The 26,968-nt window shown below is 36.1% G+C and overlaps 1 long non-coding RNA gene and 1 pseudogene across 2 annotated transcripts in view; one reads left to right on the top strand and one right to left on the bottom strand.

The window, feature by feature from the left end:
• LOC143684986 (uncharacterized) overlaps window positions 1-26,968 on the bottom strand; it is a 90,723-nt gene that overhangs the window by 30,770 nt on the left and 32,985 nt on the right. The window lies entirely within an intron of this gene.
• Window positions 627-26,777, top strand: LOC143678521 (10 kDa heat shock protein, mitochondrial pseudogene; annotated as a pseudogene).

Here is a 26,968-nt window from a genome sequence, read left to right on the forward strand (position 1 = left end):
AATTCACATCATTTCACATTTGACTTTGTATCTCCTGAAGCTGGGAATATGAACCCACTTGGTGTTTCAACTAAACTCCAACTCTCGCTTAGCTGGCTAGCTTCCAACTATAATTTGTTGTTATTTGGAGTGACAACAATAGTTTAGCTTCTGTAATAAAATGGAAGGCAATAATTAGAGTGGGAAGAGAAAGTGCAGTGATTTTCCTGTTATTTTCTAGCCACATTTATCCATTTAAATCTTGATTTTTTTCTTCCATGTGTCTTCTACTTTTTCTGTTTTGCAAAAACCAAATTTGATAAGGAGACTCAGATACTTTATATGTTCTTTGAACTAGAGTAGTGCTAGAGATTTATGTAAAATCCAGGTAGTTTTGATATTTGCAACAACATACCATGAATAAATAGTCCAAATGAAACTAAATATGCCAGCTCTTCAGAGAAACGAACAGAGGAAGGTCATAATCAGAGTGTCAAGGTTCATTCAATTATGGGGCCCAGGCCTTCAGGAAAAGCAATAGAAAATATTTTGGAGAAAGGATCCCAAAGATTTCCACTATTTGGTTTAATGAGCCTCACCTGAATGAGTGGGTAGGCCTGGGCCCCACTGCATGCACACAGGGAGACATGGCATTTATGGAGGTGCAGGTGAGTGGCCTTAAACATATGTTCTCATTTGGAGTTTCGGAAGTCCATAAAGGGTTGACACTCCTCAGAGGTGTCAATAGCATGTAACATTGCATCAAGTTGAGTGAAGATAAAAAGGAAATGTCCTTAAGTTATTCATCTTTCAAACAGGGCCAGAGAAGAGACCATTACTCCTTGATGGAGTCTGATCATCCCTGGGCATGACAGGCCCTCTAAAGACCCAGAGGCAACCAAAGGTGTCAGCAGAACTAAAGCAGAGATCCTAAATCTGCAGGAAGTCCTGGGAAAACATGCCTTTGAGGACACAGAATATCAGTAGGGCCTGGGGGGAACTTGCGAAGGGCTTGAGCAGAGCTCTGCAGAGCAGTGGTAGTTTCAGAAGAAGACGCAGCCATGAGAATCTGGAAGGACATCAGGACCGAAGAGTATGGAATGAGGGTTTCATTTGTATGCAATGAAGGGGTCCAGAGCCTGGATGCATGTGCACCTAAGTACATATGTGGGTATTGGGGGGTTGGATGATACAGAAACCATTTATACTTCCATCATTTCAACAGAGATAGATGAGGTAAGAGCCTGAAGGTCATGAGAGCTGACGGTCAAGGCTCTGAACAAAGGACAAGGGGACAATTTTTGGCTGAGCTTTGTCAGAGTTCTTACCCTCTCCATGGCAAACTTGTGCCTGGCAACATCAGAATAAAAACCCCACCAAGGGAGGGACAAGATTTTTCCTGGGGATAGGAAGTCAATCCTGCTCTAATCATATCTGACCTCAGAGGAAAAGAAACTAAAGGTAAGAGCCTCTTTACAAGAGGAGGAGAAAGAGAATCCTCCACTTGGATAAACCAGGAATGCACGACTTTTCTAAATCTCAAGGATATTTAATCAACAGTAACTCTCTTATTCCTACTACAATTGGGTCTTTCTTCTTGCAAAGGACAGAGAGAGACTCTGGTGACATCTCAGCTGAAAGAATGTAGGAGAATTAAGCTAGAAGTTGAAATAAATGCAGCATCTTTAGAGCTGGATCTCACAGAGAACAGGCACATCTGCAATAGGAAATCAGGTCTTACAGAGAACTAGAACATCAAGAACTATTTAGCCAGTTCCAGCAACCTAAATCTTGGGTTGTCTCTTTAGCAAAACATGTCACTGAATCCTGCTCCGGGCTCTTCCAAACTAGCATGTGGCTACTCAGGTCGCATCAGTATGTGTGAACTATTTCTTCTCACCTCAGGGTTGCTGCTTGCTTGTGGCTGTTACTAGATCATGATTTCTATGTATTAGCTTTTAAACTGTTTATAACTTGTTCTCCAGCTGTCTTCTAGAATCTGCTGTTCAAACTTCCCAAAGTGAAGATCTGAACACTCAATGGGGAAGTTTGAGAACCATCAGCAACTAATCCGAATCCATTCAGCCATGGCCAATGAGGGCAGCAGGGTTACACCCTTTTTGTAATGAACTCTCTGAAGTTACTGGCTTGTTCAGAAGGCAACTGTGGCCAGGTCAAACACTCAGCATGTCAAGGCTTTTCCATTACAAAGAATGTATAATATATAGGTACGTAGATATTGTGGAGAATTAAATGGAATCCACACACTTAGAAAATACTGTTATATTAAGAGATGCCATCATATTCCTCTTAGGAAGAAAACTATATTTTTCTAAAACACACATGGGCACACACAGATGGACAGTAAAAGATTATATTCCAAGGGATTTTGGTGTGGATAGAACCTCTACAATCATCACAGAAAGGAGGAATTTTTTAGTTCTTCCAATGATGAGGTGAAGGAAAGAAGTGAGTGAAATTACCAAATGGACAAAATGTTTAGCGTGAGTAGAATTTTGTGAAACTGGGGAAAGGGTTGGGTTCACATCTGGATTAATGAGGAGAAGAAACAAATCAATACACGCAGATGCAAAATTAGAGGGTATAGAGGAAGTACTTTGAAAAAAGCAGTATTATATTGAACAACTCGAGAAAGTAATAGACTTTTTTAAGCAGAATAATTTAGCGACCAAGTACTGATCACTCACTGTGTATCCAACACTCTAGGAACCCTTTATATTCCTTGTCATGGGTAGTTTTCTTAACCCCTTGAGGTACATAAAAGGGAAAACAGAGGCTTAGTGGGGTTACCTCACTTCAGCGAGGTCACACAGCAAGTAAATATTGCTGCTGTGTCATTTGTGGCACTTAAGGCTCTTTACTATGCAAAGCGACTCTGGCTATCTTTTTTTGTTAATGTTACAAAAGTTACTTTGAGTGAAATATACAAGTAGCAAGTGAGCATTTTAATGAGTTTTGATTCACGTGTAAACCCTTGTAGCTGTCATCACAACCAAGATATTGAACATTTCCAATGACCTCAGAACCCATAACCTCAGTTCCCTCATGCCACTTCCCAGGCAATCCACAATTCCCATAGGCAAAACTGTTTGGAATTCTAACATGTTAGATTTAGTTTTGCTTATGCTTGACCTTAATATAAATGGAATTGTACATTGTGTACTCAGTCAACATATTTATGTGAAATTTAGACATGTGGTATGTATCAGTAGTTCATTCTTTTTTATTGCTCAGGTATTATAGAGAGAGGACCTGAAGAAGTGATCTTGTAAGTATTGATGAATTCTGGGGATCACCTCTGAACTGTCCTATGTGCATCCGATGTTAAATAGCATACCAAATACTTTGAGAATTACAGTAAGGGCTAGACTACCACCCAGGTCCCAGACTGGTCAATATGAATGGCATGCACATGGGACAAATGTGAATTGCACTGCAAAGACTTTAAAATCAGAGCTTATATTAAAGCCTCAATTCATAGAAAGCTGACCATAACTTGCAGACTTAACCAAATCAGGTTGTTTGGCTGAAAAAAACAAAAATAACATAACTCTATTGGAATGAAATAAAACTCAGAGTCTCATATATGGCATACTCAAAAAATGCAGGATACGATTCAAAATTACTCATACCACAAATAATCAGGAAAGTCTCAGCTCATATGGTAAAGGACAGATGTCAATGATTTGAGAACACAGATGTTGGTATTATTTGAGAAACACGTTAAACCAACTGCTGTAAACACACACTAAGAAGCAAGGTTGAGCACTCTTGGATCGAATGGAAAAATAAAGACTCAGTAAAGAAATAGAAGACATATAGAAGAACTGAAAGTGAATATTAGAATGAAAAATATAATAATCAAAATTTTAAAAGTACCCTGAATGGGTTTCATAGTGGATGGAATGACAGAAGAAAGAATCAGTGAATTGAAAGATAAATCAACAAAAACTATCCAACCTGAACAGCACAAAGAAAAAAGAAATAGGTTGACAAAAAGAGGAACAGAGACTCAGGGACTGATGGGAAAACACCAAAGGTCCAAAATTTGTGTCACTGGATTTCTAGAAGGAGAGGAGAAAGAGTGCAATGCAGAAAACTATTAAAAGAAATAATTTAAACTTCCTAAACTTGTTGACAGACATAAATGCATAGCTTTAGGAAAAGCCCCAAAAACTTATGCCCAGACATCACATTCAAATCAATGAAATCTAAAGTCAAAGAAGAAAATCCTGAAACTAGCCAAAGGAAACAACACATTAGTTAAAGATGTATAATGATCAAAATCTGGATTTCTCATCAGAAATGATTGAATACAGAAGGAATCAGTAAACATATCCTTCAAAAATGAGGTGAAATTAAGACATTCTTAGATAAGAAAAACTAAGAAAATTCATTGCCAGCAAATTTGTTCTAAAATAATTACTAAAAGAACTTCAGAAAGTAGAAGGGAAATTATACCAGAATATCAGTCATGAAGGAAGAGTAAGAGAAATGGTATGCCCAGGTAAATATAGTTGAATATACTTCTCTGGGAATCTTTAAAATATGTTTGAATGATGATGGCAAAAATTATAACATTGATGAGGTTTTCGATGCATATAAATGTAATACAGAAGACTACTATAGAAGCCTATACGGTAGTCAAATTTCCTACATTCCATTTGAAGAAATAAAATACTGATCTAAGTATACAATGAAAAATTAGATGTGCATATTGCAATTCCTAGAACTGTTATAATTATACAAATATAGAGAGCAAAAATAGGTTTTTAAAATTGAATATTAAAAATATTCAAATAACCCAAAAGGAAACAGAAAAGGAAAACAAAGCAACAAAAAAGTAAACAAATATTAAAATAGATATAAAAAGTAGACATAAATACAAACAGATTGATGATTACATTAGATGTAAATGGTCAAAACCCAGAAAATGGATTTGAAAAAATTACAAAACTAAAAGTTCTCTAAAGGATGCTCACTTCAAATATGTAAGTCGGTTAAAAGTTAAAGGATGTAGAAAGATATGTTACACTAACCAAAAGAAAACTGGGTGGCTGTATTAATATCAGACATATTAGACTTTAATGCAAAGGAAATTACCAATGCTAAGGAGGAATATTACATACTGATGTCTTCACCAGGAAGACATCAAAATCCTATCTACCTAACAGAGCTTGATAATACATGAATCAAAAAGCCAAAATAACTGAAAATAAAATAGAAAAATCCACAATTATTATTGTAGACTTCAAAACTTCTCTCTCAGTGATTGAGGGAACTGTAGGCAGAAAATCAGAAACTAGGTCTAATTGATATTCAGAACTGATGTGTGAGGGGTTCTATAAACATCATTAGCCAACTGGTCTAGGATATACCATCTCTCTAAGTGCATGTGTAACATTCACCAAGATAGACCACATCAAGGGTCATAAAACAAGCCTTGATGAAGTTAAAAGAAATTAAATAGAATTAATTTGATTAATTAAATCAAATAAAATTTGATTTAAAATTTAATAAATTATTATATGAGAAATATAATTATTTATTATTTTATCAAATAAAAGCAAATTTATTAAATTAAATTAATTGATTAATTAAATCAAAAATTAAATACAAAGTATGCTATCTGACTTCAGGAACTTAAATTAGAACTCAATAACAGGAAAATCTCCAGACACTTGGAAATAAAACAATACTTCTAAATAATCTATGAGTCAAAGAGAAGATCTCAAGGGAAATTTAAAAATATTTTGAAGGGAACAAAAAATAAACATACAGTATATCAAAATTTGTGGGTTGTGGTTTAAGTAGTACTTAGAGGAACTTCATAGTATTAAATGTGTACGTTATAAAACCTCAATAATAAATCTGAACCACTATTTGAAATGCTTTCATAAAGTTTTGTAACCCTTATGGAAAGAGGTGGAGGGAATTATTATTTGTTGAGTCCTTATATTTCGCAAAGTCCCAGCTAGTCCTTTGAGAATTACAGTAAGGACTAGGCTACCACCCAGGTCCCAGACTGGTCAATATGAATGGCATGCACATGGGACAAATGTGAATTGCACTGCAAAGACTTTAAAATCAGAGCTTATATTAAAGCCTCAATTCACAGAAAGCTGACCATAACTTGCAGACTTAACCAAATCAGGTTGTTTTGGCAGTGGGGAGGCCAATGAGGCATCTCCGACACTGATTTGTCTGTTACAAGAAAAAGTTTAATGTGCCATGTGGTATCAGAGTCTATTCTGTGTACAACCATGCACAAACCAGTATGGAGTTATTTATTTATACTGACTACATGCCAAATGTTCTCCTAGGAACTGGGAGATGGAGAGATAAATAAGACATGCCCATTCTGAGCCTAGACCCCAAGAGGCTGTCTATGTTTCTTCTGCATCTCTGCCTTCACCTCCTTAACATGCCCGGGCTAGCCTGCTTGAAAATGAAAGTTCCTGAACCAGGGGGCCAGTCACCCCAGCCAGCAGCCAGCTATGAATATGAGTGACATCAGCCAAGATTACCAGAGCTGGCCACCCCAGATGCATGATGAATAAATGAGTATTGGAGGCTGCATAGATGCCACTGATATAGCAACTCTTCATAATCCCCAGACAGCACAGAAGCAATCAGCAGGAATATGACTGCAAATTCTAAATTATTTTTTTCTCTATACCATATTAAAATCATTTCCTTGATTTCGCAAGGTCCCAGCTAGTTCTGTCTGGTAAACGTGTTGGTGGCAAAAGCTGTAAAGGGTGGTGGCAGCTGAAATCTCTTGCCCTTAAATAGCTGTCAGTTCAAAATTATAAACAGTAAATACTGTGAAACCTGTCTTAAACCGCAGCCCAGGGGAGGAGCAGAAATTGGATGCTTCATAGAAATGATCTTTAAGTAAAGGTTGAATGCAATAGCCTTGGGGATATTTTCAAGTGGTGGCTCAAGATGCAGAATTGTCTGATGGGAAAATTTGCCAGTCTGGGCTTCCCAGAGTTTGTCTGCTCAGAAACACATAATGAAATAGAGAGCTTCGGAGTGCATCTCAGTGAACACAGAGAGGCTTCAAAAAATACAAAGTATTTGAGACCATCCAGGAAAATCCTCTACTTGTGGATGCATTAATAGGATTTTAAAAGATAATGGTTTCAGTGAAAATGTGAACTTTTTCTCAAAGCCTCCATTCATTTCACTGAGTAGCACACGGAGTCTTTGCAATAAATCCTTTCCAGAGAGAGTGGTCTGCCTCAGACCTGTGCAATTTGGGATGTTAAAAGTTCAGGAGTCCTGTTGAACTCTCCTGAAAGGAGGTGGGTAGTAGCTATGCTTGGCACAGCTTGGGAGGGAGTCACTCTGCAGAGAGGATGTCCTTAACCGGATGCCTTTTGAGTACAGGGCAGCTGAAGCCCTTGCAATGAGACCAAGAGGCCCTGAGTTCTTAGGGGAAAAGCTTCTGCAGTAAGAATGGATGCCTGGCTGTGGTTCCCAGATGCCATAGTTTCAAAAACCAAACTGGAATGTGGATAGCCTGGCGTATGGAAAGCATCTACTCTTCCTGTGGTCAGGGCCAGAATTGAGAATGAGGATGGTAAGCAGAGGTTTTCCATAAACATGGCTCCTTCTCAAAGCACTTTGGGGCTGGTTTTCCAGAGGGCAGACATTCCTAGACACAATGCAGAACCTCAGATTCACCCCCCATCCCGCCCCCACTTCAGGGCACAGCCCCCATCATACCGGCAGGACAACCACAGACATCAATTTTCCTTCTCCTCTAAATAATACCTAGCTCTGTGGAAACCAACCAGACAGCCCTAACTTTGTGAGAGCAGGGCTTCCAGGGAAGGACTGTGTTCCAAATGGGCTCTCCCTCAATATGCCCTTCAGGAGCCTTCCATTACGGCCACCTCAATACCACATGCTTCCAGCCTTCCTAGCCTCTGAGAAAACAGTGCTGATAGTTCCAGGCCTCTCTCCATACCTGAAGGAAGCTTGCCTCATCCTGTGGAACCACAGCCAAGTAACCAAGCAGACTTTTAGAATTCTGTTCCCAGAGCTCCCCCACCTCTGCTGAACATTTATAAATCACTGAAAGATTTTCTTTTTAATTCAATAGGTATCAGCATCACACAGTATCATTCCAACAGTTCTTATCATGAAATCTGTCCATTTCTCATAAAAATACTTAAGAGTTTATGCAAAATATTCAGTATTTGTTATATTTATAATGGCTTAGGTTTCACTGGGTAAGTTGAGTGCTGATCCTTAGCTTGGGACCTGTAATCTTGAACTTCTCATTTTTGAGACTGGGAAGGAAAGTGGTCGTCCACCCTGTTAAGAGAGCAAACTATAAATCCTGCTCAGATGTGAATCTGCCTCCACACTCAAAGCTGTTTAATACTCTGTGCCTCTGGTTTTCACAACCAAAAAAATGTGAAAATTAGGACCCACACAGCTACACCCTCCCTGGCTGCTGGATACCCACATTCACAAGCACCAGTGTAACATCCCCAACCTGCACCTGTACTTGCCCTGAAACGAATCACTGCACTGTTGTGCTCACCCCATACCCTTCTTCCTACTGTGTATATATCCCGCAAACACAAGGCCTTAAACTACTGAAAGAAATCAACTCCTGAAGTAAACCAATCAAGATATTTAAATGCAATGAAAACAACAGAAGATCGCTAAGCATATCACAATGCAGACAGATATAGCCCTGCCTAATGACCAAATTAAAACACCAGAGGAAACACAGATGTTGAAACAACTAATCAAAGATGTTCATACAACTCTACTTAATAAAATAAGTGGGGTAGCAAATTACATAAAGGAGATCAAGAAGACAGTAGAAGAGCATAAAGAGGAATTTGAAAGAATAAATAGAAAAATAGCAGATATTACAAAGATTAAAGACTGTTGACCAAATAAAAAAAAGAACTAGAGGCATACAACACCAGATTTGAAGACATAGAAGAAAGAATAAGTGATATAGAGGACAGGATAACTGACTTTGAACACTCAAAACAGCAAATGGCAAAAAAGATGGAAAAATTTGAATTGGATCTCAGAGAAATGATAGACAAAACCAAGCTGACAAATATAAGAATCATTGGTGTCCCAGAAAGAGAAGAGAGGAGTAAAGGGTTAGGAAGAGTAGTTGAGGATATAATGGGGGAAAACGTCCCAATCCTTGTAAAGGACATAAATACACAAGTCAAAGAAGCTCCATGAACTCCAAACAGAACAAATCCAAATAGACCTTCCCCAAGACACACACTAATCAGTCTGAAAATCTGAAAGCAGCAAGAGAAAAACAATCTACTACATACAAAGGAAACCACATTAGACTGAGATCAGACTACTCAACTAGCACCATGGAGGCAAGAAAGCATTGGTATGATAAATTTAAGAGCCTGAAAGAGAAAGACTTCCAGCTAAGAATTCTGTACCCAGCTGAATTGTCCTTCAAAACTGAGGGAGAGATTAAGTTTTCACAGACAAACAAGTCCAGAAATAATTTGTCAACAAGAGATTGGCCCTACAATAAATACTAAATGGAGTTCTGCTGGCTGAAGGAAAAAGACAGAAGAGGGAGATCTGGAGGAAGGTACAGAACTGAAGAATACCAGTGAAGGTAACATAAAGGATAAAAAGAGAAAGAGGGAAAAGAATATATAGATCTAACAAATAAAATATAAAAGAGAAGATGGTGGATTCAAAAAATCCATTTTCAGTAATGACTTTGAATGTTAATGGACTAAATTTACCATTAAAAGATACAGATTGGCAGAATGGATTAAGAAATATAATCCAGCTATATGCTGCCTACAAGAGACTCATCTTAGACACAAGGATACAAATAGATTGAAATGGAAAACGATTTTCCACACAGGTTTTAACCAAAAGAAATCAGGAGTGGTTATACTAATATCAGAAAAAAATGGACTTTAAATGTAAAGACATCATAAGAGACAAAGAAGGACACTATATACTAATTAAAGGGTCAATCCACCAAGAAGATATAACAATCATAAATCTTTGTGCTTCCAATCAAGGAGCTCCAAAGTATATTCGATTCCCTAGTGCCTGCTCATGCAAATTATATATATATAAAAAATTATATATATTAAAAACAAAAAAGAATTATGGCTACTGGAACACAGTGCATCAGTTCCAGCTATATCCAGCTATATGCTGGGAGCATAGTGTGGGAGCGATAGATGCTTCAACAATAATAGTAGGAGACTTCAATACACCACTTTTCCTATAGATGGAACAACCAGAGAGAAGATCAACAAGGAAATAAAGAAGTGAAATAAGTTGATAAATGAATTAGACCTAACAGACATATATAGGACATTGCATACCAAAACACAAGGATATACATTCTTCTCTAGTGCTCCTGCAGCATTCTCCAGGATAGATCATAAGCTGGGGCACAAAACAGGTCTTTATAAATTTAAAAACACTGAAATTATTCAGAGCACTTTCTCTGATCACAATGGGATGAAGCTGGATCTCAATAATCACCAAAGAACGAGAGCATTCACAAATACATAGATATTAAATAACACACTCTTAAAAAAACAGTGGGTCAAAGAAGAAATTGCTAGAGAAATCAATAGCCATCTGAAGATGAATGAAAATGAGAGAACAACTTATCAGAACGTATGGGATGTGGCAAAGGCTGTGCTGAGAAGGAAATTTATTGCCCTAAATGCCTATATTAAAAAACAAGAAAGAGCAAAAATATAGGACCTAACAGCTTACCTGGAGGAACTTGAGAAAGAACAGCAATCTAACCCCAAAGCAAATAGAAGAAGAGAAATAACAAAGATTAAAGCAGAGATAAATGAATGGAAGAATAAAAGAACAATAGAAATAATCAATAAAACCAAAAGTTGATTCTTTGAGAAAATCAATAAAAATGATGAGTCATTAGCAAGACACACAAAAAAGTGAAAATTAGTAGTACTTGTGTTATAGCTATGTGTTTGTAAAAAGTTTATCCATACTATATTGCTAGTAGCGTATGTAGTAGTATATGCCAATGCCTGGCATATAATGAGCATGTGAGGTTAAGTAACTCTTATAATCATTTTTTTAACTTTTTTTTAATTCTGAAATATAACATATATACAAAAAAGCAATACATTTCCAAATACATTTAAACAAGTGGTTATAGAACAGATTTTAAAGTTTTGTATGTGTTACAGTTCCACGATTTTTCATTTTTTCTTCTAGTTGCTCCAAGACAATGGAGACCAATAGAAATATCATTATAATGATTCAGCAGTCATACTCATTTGTCAAATCCTGTCTTCTCTGTTATACTTCTCCTTCTCTCTCTCTCTTTTTTTTGTGAAAAATAACATATATACAAAAAAAGCAATTAATTTTCAAAGTAGATCACAACAATTTGTTGTAGAACAAATTTCAGAGTTTGATATGGGTTACAATTCCACAATTTTAGGTTTTTATTTCTAGCTGCTCTAAGGTACTGGAGGCTAAAAGAAAGCATCACTATAATGACTCAGCACTCATGCTCATTTGTTAAGCCCTACCTTCTCTGCATAACTCCACCATCACCGTTGATCTTTCTCCCACTCTATGATCATTATTTCTAGAATACTATTGCTACTATTAAAATATTTCTTTGGAGTCAGCTCTGAATCATTGGCCATATAGTTCCTAGCACTGCAATAACAAATTTCCACAAATTTGGTGACTTAAAACAACAGAAATGTATTCTCTCATGGCTTTGGAGGCCAGAAGTCCAAAATTAAGGTGTTATAATCTCTCTGAAGATTTTAGAGAGATTATAATCCCTGGTGGTTGCAGGTGGTCTTTGGCTTTGGGCTGCCTAACTCCAGTCTCTGCCTCTGTCTTCACACAGCTTTCTTTTCTGAATCTAAAGTTTTCTTCTGCCTTTTTTTCATAAGGACACGTGTCATGGGATTTAGGGCAAGTCATAAATCCGGGATGATCTCATCTCGAGCTCCTTAATTACATCGACATAGACCCTTATTCCAAATAAGATCACCTTCACAACTCACTGCTCTCCCCTCCCTACATGGGGCATGACTTCCATGTAAATCCCTCTGAAATCTCTCTGGCAACGTGGAACAGGACTCCTGGGATTCGCCGGGACCCGGCATCATGTGATCGAGAAAGCCTTTTGACCAGAAGGGGGAAGAGAGAGACAAAATAAATTTCGGTAGCTGAGAGATTTCAAACAGAGTTGAGAGGTTATCCTAGAGTTTATTCTTATGCATTATATAGATACCTCTTTTTTAGTTTATGATGTATGATGTATTGGAGTGGCTGGAAGGAAGTGCCTGGAACTGATGCACTGTGTTCCAGTAGCCATAATTCTTTTTTGTTTTTAATATATATAATTTTATATATATATATAATTTGCATGAGCAGGCACTAGGGAATCGAATTTTTTAAGATTTTTATTGACGAATCCCACACACATACATTCTATCCATGGTCTGCTATCAATGGCTCACATAGCTGCGTATTCATTACATTAGAAAATTTGCATCACTCCGGAAAAAGAATTAAAAAGGAAAAAGAAAAAATTCATACACATCATACCCCTTACCCCTCCTCTCATTGACCACTAGTATTTCAATCTACCCATCAGGCCTTGATTCTTGAAGATGATGGTACAAAGACATAACTTTTACAATGTGGCCGTGTGGTTGTGAAAACCTTGTGTCTGATGCTCCTTTTATCTATGGTATGGACAGATGGGTAAAAAATATGGATAAAAAATAAATAAATAATAGGGGGGATAAAGGGTAAGGTCAATTGGGTAGATGGAAATACTAGTGGTCAGTGAGAGGGAGGTGTAAGGTGTATGGTCTGTATGAATTTTTTCCTTTTTCTTTTTATTTCTATTTTAGAGTGATACAAATGTTCTGAAAATGATCGTGGTGGTGAATACACAACTATGTGATGATAATGTGAGCCACTGATTTTAGATCACATATGGACTGTTTGTGTGTGAAGGCTTAAAAATAAAAATATTTAAGAAAAAGTGAAAAAAAATCAAGTGGGAGTATTAAACTTTTTTAGGTAGAGATGTGTCTCTGCCCATTCCAGGTGCTTCTTGATTGGTTTTACTGGAATCCTTTAAAAGAAGCACTTTGGAAAAAGCTTAAGAATGAAAGAGAGAAAACCACAAGATTCTGAGTGAGCAGAGAATGCCACAGAACCATGAAGCTGTGAGTTCACCAGCCGGTGACATTTTGAGAATGAGGAGAGAGCCACAGAACCACGACAGAAGAGCACGAGAACCACGGAGCCCACCAGCCAGCGACCTTTGGAGATGAAGAAGGAAAATGCCTCCCGGGGAGCTTCATGCAATAAGAGGCTCAGAGAGAAAGCTAGCCGATGCTGCCATGTTTTGCCACATGCCCTTCCTGCTGAGAGAGAAGCACTGAACGTCATTGGCTTTCTTGACCAAGGTATCTTTCCCTGGATGCTGTAGATTGGACATTTCTATAGACTTGTTTTAATTTGGACAATTTCACAGCCTTAGAACTGTAAACTAGCACTTATTAAATTCCCCTTTTTAAAAGCCTTCCTGTTTCTGGTATATTGCATTCCAGCAGCTAGCAAACTAGAACAAATGGGTATGGTCAAATATTCCTAAAAGAGTGGGAAAAAGATCAAAGGTGATGGTGGAGTTATATGGAGAAGGTCAGGTTTAACAAATGAGTATGAGTGCTGAATCATTATGTAGCCTCCAGTATCTTAGAGCAGCTAGAAGCAAAAACCTAAAATGATGGAATTGTAACCCATAGCAAAATCTGAAATCTGTTTTACAACTAATTGTTGTGATGCGCTTTGAAATTTATTGCTTTTTTGTATATGTGTTATTTTTCACAAAAAAGAAAAAATAAAGATAAAAAGGAATTGTGTTTCATAAAATGTTGGCTTGAAGGTTTATTTCAAGATCTTTTTTGGTAATTTAAGTATGTAAAGTATGCAGGAAGTGTTTTTGGTAAGGAAAGAGAGAGAACTTTTTCCCCTATAGTAAAATAACTGTTGCAGAATGAGAAACAGGAATGTGTAGGACAAAATGGATGGATATAAAAAGTTGTAGAAGTCTTCTTGGAAGTAAGTTTTATTGGTTGTGGATAAGATTGGCTAATATTTTACAGTTTTATAAGATTTTTAATAGTTTTCTTATCAGATATATCTTCATGCAAAACAAGAATTTGTTTTTCACTCTGTTGAAATGACAATGTTTTCTTGGGTTATTTGTTTGTTCTTAGTGAGAAGCTATAAAAGGTTTTTAACCATCTGAAAAATCTGCCTAGATGACAAAGATTCTATGTCTTTTCAGAACGATATATTTATTGGTATGTATGTTAACTAACCATCTCCTTCCTTATTGTTTAAGACAATACCTCCTCACTTAAAAAAATTTCTGTTTAAAATCATGTTAACTCCTCTATTTACTTTCAACTTTTGTATCACCTTGATTAAAGAACTACAACAGCACAAGTCTATGAAACCATACTACACAAACAGCAAACCATAAATTAAGCCATAGGTTTAACTTGCTAGTATAATTACAGAAATGTGCAATCATCAGCACCATGGAGGCAAGAAAGCATTGGTATGATAAATTTAAGAGCCTGAAAGAGAAAGACTTCCAGCTAAGAATTCTGTACCCAGCTGAATTGTCCTTCAAAACTGAGGGAGAGATTAAGTTTTCACAGACAAACAAGTCCAGAAATAATTTGTCAACAAGAGATTGGCCCTACAATAAATACTAAATGGAGTTCTGCTGGCTGAAGGAAAAAGACAGAAGAGGGAGATCTGGAGGAAGGTACAGAACTGAAGAATACCAGTGAAGGTAACATAAAGGATAAAAAGAGAAAGAGGGAAAAGAATATATAGATCTAACAAATAAAATATAAAAGAGAAGATGGTGGATTCAAAAAATCCATTTTCAGTAATGACTTTGAATGTTAATGGACTAAATTTACCATTAAAAGATACAGATTGGCAGAATGGATTAAGAAATATAATCCAGCTATATGCTGCCTACAAGAGACTCATCTTAGACACAAGGATACAAATAGATTGAAATGGAAAACGATTTTCCACACAGGTTTTAACCAAAAGAAATCAGGAGTGGTTATACTAATATCAGAAAAAAATGGACTTTAAATGTAAAGACATCATAAGAGACAAAGAAGGACACTATATACTAATTAAAGGGTCAATCCACCAAGAAGATATAACAATCATAAATCTTTGTGCTTCCAATCAAGGAGCTCCAAAGTATATTCGATTCCCTAGTGCCTGCTCATGCAAATTATATATATATAAAAAATTATATATATTAAAAACAAAAAAGAATTATGGCTACTGGAACACAGTGCATCAGTTCCAGCTATATCCAGCTATATGCTGGGAGCATAGTGTGGGAGCGATAGATGCTTCAACAATAATAGTAGGAGACTTCAATACACCACTTTTCCTATAGATGGAACAACCAGAGAGAAGATCAACAAGGAAATAAAGAAGTGAAATAAGTTGATAAATGAATTAGACCTAACAGACATATATAGGACATTGCATACCAAAACACAAGGATATACATTCTTCTCTAGTGCTCCTGCAGCATTCTCCAGGATAGATCATAAGCTGGGGCACAAAACAGGTCTTTATAAATTTAAAAACACTGAAATTATTCAGAGCACTTTCTCTGATCACAATGGGATGAAGCTGGATCTCAATAATCACCAAAGAACGAGAGCATTCACAAATACATAGATATTAAATAACACACTCTTAAAAAAACAGTGGGTCAAAGAAGAAATTGCTAGAGAAATCAATAGCCATCTGAAGATGAATGAAAATGAGAGAACAACTTATCAGAACGTATGGGATGTGGCAAAGGCTGTGCTGAGAAGGAAATTTATTGCCCTAAATGCCTATATTAAAAAACAAGAAAGAGCAAAAATATAGGACCTAACAGCTTACCTGGAGGAACTTGAGAAAGAACAGCAATCTAACCCCAAAGCAAATAGAAGAAGAGAAATAACAAAGATTAAAGCAGAGATAAATGAATGGAAGAATAAAAGAACAATAGAAATAATCAATAAAACCAAAAGTTGATTCTTTGAGAAAATCAATAAAAATGATGAGTCATTAGCAAGACACACAAAAAAGTGAAAATTAGTAGTACTTGTGTTATAGCTATGTGTTTGTAAAAAGTTTATCCATACTATATTGCTAGTAGCGTATGTAGTAGTATATGCCAATGCCTGGCATATAATGAGCATGTGAGGTTAAGTAACTCTTATAATCATTTTTTTAACTTTTTTTTAATTCTGAAATATAACATATATACAAAAAAGCAATACATTTCCAAATACATTTAAACAAGTGGTTATAGAACAGATTTTAAAGTTTTGTATGTGTTACAGTTCCACGATTTTTCATTTTTTCTTCTAGTTGCTCCAAGACAATGGAGACCAATAGAAATATCATTATAATGATTCAGCAGTCATACTCATTTGTCAAATCCTGTCTTCTCTGTTATACTTCTCCTTCTCTCTCTCTCTTTTTTTTGTGAAAAATAACATATATACAAAAAAAGCAATTAATTTTCAAAGTAGATCACAACAATTTGTTGTAGAACAAATTTCAGAGTTTGATATGGGTTACAATTCCACAATTTTAGGTTTTTATTTCTAGCTGCTCTAAGGTACTGGAGGCTAAAAGAAAGCATCACTATAATGACTCAGCACTCATGCTCATTTGTTAAGCCCTACCTTCTCTGCATAACTCCACCATCACCGTTGATCTTTCTCCCACTCTATGATCATTATTTCTAGAATACTATTGCTACTATTAAAATATTTCTTTGGAGTCAGCTCTGAATCATTGGCCATATAGTTCCTAGCACTGCAATAACAAATTTCCACAAATTTGGTGACTTAAAACAACAGAAATGTATTCTCTCATGGCTTTGGAGGCCAGAAGTCCAAAATTAAGGTGTTATAATCTCTCTGAAGATTTTAGAGAGATTATAATCCCTGGTGGTTGCAGGTGGTCTTTGGCTTTGGGCTGCCTAACTCCAGTCTCTGCCTCTGTCTTCACACAGCTTTCTTTTCTGAATCTAAAGTTTTCTTCTGCCTTTTTTTCATAAGGACACGTGTCATGGGATTTAGGGCAAGTCATAAATCCGGGATGATCTCATCTCGAGCTCCTTAATTACATCGACATAGACCCTTATTCCAAATAAGATCACCTTCACAACTCACTGCTCTCCCCTCCCTACATGGGGCATGACTTCCATGTAAATCCCTCTGAAATCTCTCTGGCAACGTGGAACAGGACTCCTGGGATTCGCCGGGACCCGGCATCATGTGATCGAGAAAGCCTTTTGACCAGAAGGGGGAAGAGAGAGACAAAATAAATTTCGGTAGCTGAGAGATTTCAAACAGAGTTGAGAGGTTATCCTAGAGTTTATTCTTATGCATTATATAGATACCTCTTTTTTAGTTTATGATGTATGATGTATTGGAGTGGCTGGAAGGAAGTGCCTGGAACTGATGCACTGTGTTCCAGTAGCCATAATTCTTTTTTGTTTTTAATATATATAATTTTATATATATATATAATTTGCATGAGCAGGCACTAGGGAATCGAATTTTTTAAGATTTTTATTGACGAATCCCACACACATACATTCTATCCATGGTCTGCTATCAATGGCTCACATAGCTGCGTATTCATTACATTAGAAAATTTGCATCACTCCGGAAAAAGAATTAAAAAGGAAAAAGAAAAAATTCATACACATCATACCCCTTACCCCTCCTCTCATTGACCACTAGTATTTCAATCTACCCATCAGGCCTTGATTCTTGAAGATGATGGTACAAAGACATAACTTTTACAATGTGGCCGTGTGGTTGTGAAAACCTTGTGTCTGATGCTCCTTTTATCTATGGTATGGACAGATGGGTAAAAAATATGGATAAAAAATAAATAAATAATAGGGGGGATAAAGGGTAAGGTCAATTGGGTAGATGGAAATACTAGTGGTCAGTGAGAGGGAGGTGTAAGGTGTATGGTCTGTATGAATTTTTTCCTTTTTCTTTTTATTTCTATTTTAGAGTGATACAAATGTTCTGAAAATGATCGTGGTGGTGAATACACAACTATGTGATGATAATGTGAGCCACTGATTTTAGATCACATATGGACTGTTTGTGTGTGAAGGCTTAAAAATAAAAATATTTAAGAAAAAGTGAAAAAAAATCAAGTGGGAGTATTAAACTTTTTTAGGTAGAGATGTGTCTCTGCCCATTCCAGGTGCTTCTTGATTGGTTTTACTGGAATCCTTTAAAAGAAGCACTTTGGAAAAAGCTTAAGAATGAAAGAGAGAAAACCACAAGATTCTGAGTGAGCAGAGAATGCCACAGAACCATGAAGCTGTGAGTTCACCAGCCGGTGACATTTTGAGAATGAGGAGAGAGCCACAGAACCACGACAGAAGAGCACGAGAACCACGGAGCCCACCAGCCAGCGACCTTTGGAGATGAAGAAGGAAAATGCCTCCCGGGGAGCTTCATGCAATAAGAGGCTCAGAGAGAAAGCTAGCCGATGCTGCCATGTTTTGCCACATGCCCTTCCTGCTGAGAGAGAAGCACTGAACGTCATTGGCTTTCTTGACCAAGGTATCTTTCCCTGGATGCTGTAGATTGGACATTTCTATAGACTTGTTTTAATTTGGACAATTTCACAGCCTTAGAACTGTAAACTAGCACTTATTAAATTCCCCTTTTTAAAAGCCTTCCTGTTTCTGGTATATTGCATTCCAGCAGCTAGCAAACTAGAACAAATGGGTATGGTCAAATATTCCTAAAAGAGTGGGAAAAAGATCAAAGGTGATGGTGGAGTTATATGGAGAAGGTCAGGTTTAACAAATGAGTATGAGTGCTGAATCATTATGTAGCCTCCAGTATCTTAGAGCAGCTAGAAGCAAAAACCTAAAATGATGGAATTGTAACCCATAGCAAAATCTGAAATCTGTTTTACAACTAATTGTTGTGATGCGCTTTGAAATTTATTGCTTTTTTGTATATGTGTTATTTTTCACAAAAAAGAAAAAATAAAGATAAAAAGGAATTGTGTTTCATAAAATGTTGGCTTGAAGGTTTATTTCAAGATCTTTTTTGGTAATTTAAGTATGTAAAGTATGCAGGAAGTGTTTTTGGTAAGGAAAGAGAGAGAACTTTTTCCCCTATAGTAAAATAACTGTTGCAGAATGAGAAACAGGAATGTGTAGGACAAAATGGATGGATATAAAAAGTTGTAGAAGTCTTCTTGGAAGTAAGTTTTATTGGTTGTGGATAAGATTGGCTAATATTTTACAGTTTTATAAGATTTTTAATAGTTTTCTTATCAGATATATCTTCATGCAAAACAAGAATTTGTTTTTCACTCTGTTGAAATGACAATGTTTTCTTGGGTTATTTGTTTGTTCTTAGTGAGAAGCTATAAAAGGTTTTTAACCATCTGAAAAATCTGCCTAGATGACAAAGATTCTATGTCTTTTCAGAACGATATATTTATTGGTATGTATGTTAACTAACCATCTCCTTCCTTATTGTTTAAGACAATACCTCCTCACTTAAAAAAATTTCTGTTTAAAATCATGTTAACTCCTCTATTTACTTTCAACTTTTGTATCACCTTGATTAAAGAACTACAACAGCACAAGTCTATGAAACCATACTACACAAACAGCAAACCATAAATTAAGCCATAGGTTTAACTTGCTAGTATAATTACAGAAATGTGCAATCATCAGCACCATGGAGGCAAGAAAGCATTGGTATGATAAATTTAAGAGCCTGAAAGAGAAAGACTTCCAGCTAAGAATTCTGTACCCAGCTGAATTGTCCTTCAAAACTGAGGGAGAGATTAAGTTTTCACAGACAAACAAGTCCAGAAATAATTTGTCAACAAGAGATTGGCCCTACAATAAATACTAAATGGAGTTCTGCTGGCTGAAGGAAAAAGACAGAAGAGGGAGATCTGGAGGAAGGTACAGAACTGAAGAATACCAGTGAAGGTAACATAAAGGATAAAAAGAGAAAGAGGGAAAAGAATATATAGATCTAACAAATAAAATATAAAAGAGAAGATGGTGGATTCAAAAAATCCATTTTCAGTAATGACTTTGAATGTTAATGGACTAAATTTACCATTAAAAGATACAGATTGGCAGAATGGATTAAGAAATATAATCCAGCTATATGCTGCCTACAAGAGACTCATCTTAGACACAAGGATACAAATAGATTGAAATGGAAAACGATTTTCCACACAGGTTTTAACCAAAAGAAATCAGGAGTGGTTATACTAATATCAGAAAAAAATGGACTTTAAATGTAAAGACATCATAAGAGACAAAGAAGGACACTATATACTAATTAAAGGGTCAATCCACCAAGAAGATATAACAATCATAAATCTTTGTGCTTCCAATCAAGGAGCTCCAAAGTATATTCGATTCCCTAGTGCCTGCTCATGCAAATTATATATATATAAAAAATTATATATATTAAAAACAAAAAAGAATTATGGCTACTGGAACACAGTGCATCAGTTCCAGCTATATCCAGCTATATGCTGGGAGCATAGTGTGGGAGCGATAGATGCTTCAACAATAATAGTAGGAGACTTCAATACACCACTTTTCCTATAGATGGAACAACCAGAGAGAAGATCAACAAGGAAATAAAGAAGTGAAATAAGTTGATAAATGAATTAGACCTAACAGACATATATAGGACATTGCATACCAAAACACAAGGATATACATTCTTCTCTAGTGCTCCTGCAGCATTCTCCAGGATAGATCATAAGCTGGGGCACAAAACAGGTCTTTATAAATTTAAAAACACTGAAATTATTCAGAGCACTTTCTCTGATCACAATGGGATGAAGCTGGATCTCAATAATCACCAAAGAACGAGAGCATTCACAAATACATAGATATTAAATAACACACTCTTAAAAAAACAGTGGGTCAAAGAAGAAATTGCTAGAGAAATCAATAGCCATCTGAAGATGAATGAAAATGAGAGAACAACTTATCAGAACGTATGGGATGTGGCAAAGGCTGTGCTGAGAAGGAAATTTATTGCCCTAAATGCCTATATTAAAAAACAAGAAAGAGCAAAAATATAGGACCTAACAGCTTACCTGGAGGAACTTGAGAAAGAACAGCAATCTAACCCCAAAGCAAATAGAAGAAGAGAAATAACAAAGATTAAAGCAGAGATAAATGAATGGAAGAATAAAAGAACAATAGAAATAATCAATAAAACCAAAAGTTGATTCTTTGAGAAAATCAATAAAAATGATGAGTCATTAGCAAGACACACAAAAAAGTGAAAATTAGTAGTACTTGTGTTATAGCTATGTGTTTGTAAAAAGTTTATCCATACTATATTGCTAGTAGCGTATGTAGTAGTATATGCCAATGCCTGGCATATAATGAGCATGTGAGGTTAAGTAACTCTTATAATCATTTTTTTAACTTTTTTTTAATTCTGAAATATAACATATATACAAAAAAGCAATACATTTCCAAATACATTTAAACAAGTGGTTATAGAACAGATTTTAAAGTTTTGTATGTGTTACAGTTCCACGATTTTTCATTTTTTCTTCTAGTTGCTCCAAGACAATGGAGACCAATAGAAATATCATTATAATGATTCAGCAGTCATACTCATTTGTCAAATCCTGTCTTCTCTGTTATACTTCTCCTTCTCTCTCTCTCTTTTTTTTGTGAAAAATAACATATATACAAAAAAAGCAATTAATTTTCAAAGTAGATCACAACAATTTGTTGTAGAACAAATTTCAGAGTTTGATATGGGTTACAATTCCACAATTTTAGGTTTTTATTTCTAGCTGCTCTAAGGTACTGGAGGCTAAAAGAAAGCATCACTATAATGACTCAGCACTCATGCTCATTTGTTAAGCCCTACCTTCTCTGCATAACTCCACCATCACCGTTGATCTTTCTCCCACTCTATGATCATTATTTCTAGAATACTATTGCTACTATTAAAATATTTCTTTGGAGTCAGCTCTGAATCATTGGCCATATAGTTCCTAGCACTGCAATAACAAATTTCCACAAATTTGGTGACTTAAAACAACAGAAATGTATTCTCTCATGGCTTTGGAGGCCAGAAGTCCAAAATTAAGGTGTTATAATCTCTCTGAAGATTTTAGAGAGATTATAATCCCTGGTGGTTGCAGGTGGTCTTTGGCTTTGGGCTGCCTAACTCCAGTCTCTGCCTCTGTCTTCACACAGCTTTCTTTTCTGAATCTAAAGTTTTCTTCTGCCTTTTTTTCATAAGGACACGTGTCATGGGATTTAGGGCAAGTCATAAATCCGGGATGATCTCATCTCGAGCTCCTTAATTACATCGACATAGACCCTTATTCCAAATAAGATCACCTTCACAACTCACTGCTCTCCCCTCCCTACATGGGGCATGACTTCCATGTAAATCCCTCTGAAATCTCTCTGGCAACGTGGAACAGGACTCCTGGGATTCGCCGGGACCCGGCATCATGTGATCGAGAAAGCCTTTTGACCAGAAGGGGGAAGAGAGAGACAAAATAAATTTCGGTAGCTGAGAGATTTCAAACAGAGTTGAGAGGTTATCCTAGAGTTTATTCTTATGCATTATATAGATACCTCTTTTTTAGTTTATGATGTATGATGTATTGGAGTGGCTGGAAGGAAGTGCCTGGAACTGATGCACTGTGTTCCAGTAGCCATAATTCTTTTTTGTTTTTAATATATATAATTTTATATATATATATAATTTGCATGAGCAGGCACTAGGGAATCGAATTTTTTAAGATTTTTATTGATGAATCCCACACACATACATTCTATCCATGGTCTGCTATCAATGGCTCACATAGCTGCGTATTCATTACATTAGAAAATTTGCATCACTCCGGAAAAAGAATTAAAAAGGAAAAAGAAAAAATTCATACACATCATACCCCTTACCCCTCCTCTCATTGACCACTAGTATTTCAATCTACCCATCAGGCCTTGATTCTTGAAGATGATGGTACAAAGACATAACTTTTACAATGTGGCCGTGTGGTTGTGAAAACCTTGTGTCTGATGCTCCTTTTATCTATGGTATGGACAGATGGGTAAAAAATATGGATAAAAAATAAATAAATAATAGGGGGGATAAAGGGTAAGGTCAATTGGGTAGATGGAAATACTAGTGGTCAGTGAGAGGGAGGTGTAAGGTGTATGGTCTGTATGAATTTTTTCCTTTTTCTTTTTATTTCTATTTTAGAGTGATACAAATGTTCTGAAAATGATCGTGGTGGTGAATACACAACTATGTGATGATAATGTGAGCCACTGATTTTAGATCACATATGGACTGTTTGTGTGTGAAGGCTTAAAAATAAAAATATTTAAGAAAAAGTGAAAAAAAATCAAGTGGGAGTATTAAACTTTTTTAGGTAGAGATGTGTCTCTGCCCATTCCAGGTGCTTCTTGATTGGTTTTACTGGAATCCTTTAAAAGAAGCACTTTGGAAAAAGCTTAAGAATGAAAGAGAGAAAACCACAAGATTCTGAGTGAGCAGAGAATGCCACAGAACCATGAAGCTGTGAGTTCACCAGCCGGTGACATTTTGAGAATGAGGAGAGAGCCACAGAACCACGACAGAAGAGCACGAGAACCACGGAGCCCACCAGCCAGCGACCTTTGGAGATGAAGAAGGAAAATGCCTCCCGGGGAGCTTCATGCAATAAGAGGCTCAGAGAGAAAGCTAGCCGATGCTGCCATGTTTTGCCACATGCCCTTCCTGCTGAGAGAGAAGCACTGAACGTCATTGGCTTTCTTGACCAAGGTATCTTTCCCTGGATGCTGTAGATTGGACATTTCTATAGACTTGTTTTAATTTGGACAATTTCACAGCCTTAGAACTGTAAACTAGCACTTATTAAATTCCCCTTTTTAAAAGCCTTCCTGTTTCTGGTATATTGCATTCCAGCAGCTAGCAAACTAGAACAAATGGGTATGGTCAAATATTCCTAAAAGAGTGGGAAAAAGATCAAAGGTGATGGTGGAGTTATATGGAGAAGGTCAGGTTTAACAAATGAGTATGAGTGCTGAATCATTATGTAGCCTCCAGTATCTTAGAGCAGCTAGAAGCAAAAACCTAAAATGATGGAATTGTAACCCATAGCAAAATCTGAAATCTGTTTTACAACTAATTGTTGTGATGCGCTTTGAAATTTATTGCTTTTTTGTATATGTGTTATTTTTCACAAAAAAGAAAAAATAAAGATAAAAAGGAATTGTGTTTCATAAAATGTTGGCTTGAAGGTTTATTTCAAGATCTTTTTTGGTAATTTAAGTATGTAAAGTATGCAGGAAGTGTTTTTGGTAAGGAAAGAGAGAGAACTTTTTCCCCTATAGTAAAATAACTGTTGCAGAATGAGAAACAGGAATGTGTAGGACAAAATGGATGGATATAAAAAGTTGTAGAAGTCTTCTTGGAAGTAAGTTTTATTGGTTGTGGATAAGATTGGCTAATATTTTACAGTTTTATAAGATTTTTAATAGTTTTCTTATCAGATATATCTTCATGCAAAACAAGAATTTGTTTTTCACTCTGTTGAAATGACAATGTTTTCTTGGGTTATTTGTTTGTTCTTAGTGAGAAGCTATAAAAGGTTTTTAACCATCTGAAAAATCTGCCTAGATGACAAAGATTCTATGTCTTTTCAGAACGATATATTTATTGGTATGTATGTTAACTAACCATCTCCTTCCTTATTGTTTAAGACAATACCTCCTCACTTAAAAAAATTTCTGTTTAAAATCATGTTAACTCCTCTATTTACTTTCAACTTTTGTATCACCTTGATTAAAGAACTACAACAGCACAAGTCTATGAAACCATACTACACAAACAGCAAACCATAAATTAAGCCATAGGTTTAACTTGCTAGTATAATTACAGAAATGTGCAATCATCAGTTGTGACAACTATTCCACACCAATGCAGGATGTTGGTGATGGAGTGGTGTAGGTGGGGACCCTGTGTTTTATGCATGATTGTTCTGTAAACCCACAACTTCTATGATAAAGGGGGAAAAAAGACCAAAGGGTGATTCCAATTGAAAAATTTTGGTTAAAAAAAAGAGAATAACATGAAATAGTTGTTAATATGCATTTCCTTATGTCAAATAGGCTTGCAAAACACAGTGAACCTCATTCACCATGAAGATTCACATTCAAAATCTTAATTAGCAAATTATAGACTCTGAGTTTCATTCTTTTAAACCTAGTATTTCCCACATTTATTTGAGCATAGGACATTCTTTCACAGCAACCCATTGAAATCCTTTTGAATTATACATATATATTTTTTGCATGGGCAGGCACTGGGAATCAAACCCAGGTCTCCGGCTGAATAATCTTTTGTAGACACATTTTGGGGATGTGCTACACATTTAACTCAAGGGAAAAAAGGAAAGATGTCTGAATTAACATCTATTTGATACATTCTATCAAAAGTGGTATTATATAAAGAGCTACTGGAAAGAACACAAATGATCATTCTAAATTGATAACACTGGTCCTCAGACCACGCAAGGTAATTAACTGAAAAAAGTTAGAGCCATTGGAATAGTTTAGTATATATAAAAGAAAAATATATTAAAAGTCAATGTTTTAGATATGATATCTATAAATCCTTAGCACATATCATGAAATAAAAACATGCTTTTCACAGGAATAAAAGAAAACGAACTACCTAGAAATTGCCTTCAGACTTGGTTCCTGTTACCTGTGTAAGGCTCTCCCTGATTTGCCATTGCCTATCCTGTGTTCACGTTCGATATCATACCTTGCCTCTAATGTACTGCAGTCATTTCTTTGCCCATGTCTTTTACCCACTACACACACACACTGTCAACTCCTCATGAGCAGGGAGTATGCTTTGTTCATCTTAGCACTGCCAGCACATAATACAGTAGCTGGCTAAGAGATGCTCAACAAGTGTTTATCCATTTAATTGATTAGTCAACTATATGAAAATGTAAATATCTCTTTTTAAGTCAACTTCTCTGACATAATCATTTTATCTGCTACTCTTCTACACTGTTTTCATTTTTACTTTCATATGATGCAATATTTTTACAATTAAAAAAAACTCTCCTGTAAAATCACAAGGGTGAGACCCTTATAGAATGGAAACTATTGCTTCATTTCTTTGAAAACTAGAAATATTCAAAATCAATTAAGGGGCATTGGGCAGCTTTTCCCCACAATCTCCTATCCTGAGGTATCTTGCCTTGTGGTGGTGGTTGTGAAAGCAGAGTTCAAGTCAGGGCGATTGAAGTTAAGGCAGGACAGGCATTTGGAAAGTTTCTTCCCCTCTTTGACCGAGTACCTGTTGAAGGAGTACAGCCAAAATTGTAACCAAAGAAGTATTATGCTTCCAGAAAAATCTCAAGGAAAAGTATTGCAAGCAACAGTAGTAGCTGTTGGATTGGGATCTAAAGGAAAGGGCAGAGATGTTCAACCAGTTAGTATGAAAGTTGGAGGTACATTTCTTCTCCCAGATTATGGAGGCACCAAAGCAGTTCTAAAAGACAAGGGTTATTTCTTATTTAGAGATGCTGACATTCGTGGGAAGTATGCAGAGTGAAATAGATGACTATTGAAATGGCATCATATAAAGCTCCGCCTATTCCACTGAGGTTCTGAAAACTTCCATCATGCAAATAATTTCCATGTCTCTCTTTTATAATAAACTAATTATAGTCCAGTGTCTCTAAAATTTAATTTTGCTGTACTGATATGAATATTTCTAAATAAAAATATGTAAATGAAAAAATC

This window comes from Tamandua tetradactyla, chromosome 1 (assembly GCF_023851605.1).
Source record: "Tamandua tetradactyla isolate mTamTet1 chromosome 1, mTamTet1.pri, whole genome shotgun sequence".
Classification (NCBI taxonomy): Eukaryota; Metazoa; Chordata; class Mammalia; order Pilosa; family Myrmecophagidae; genus Tamandua; species Tamandua tetradactyla.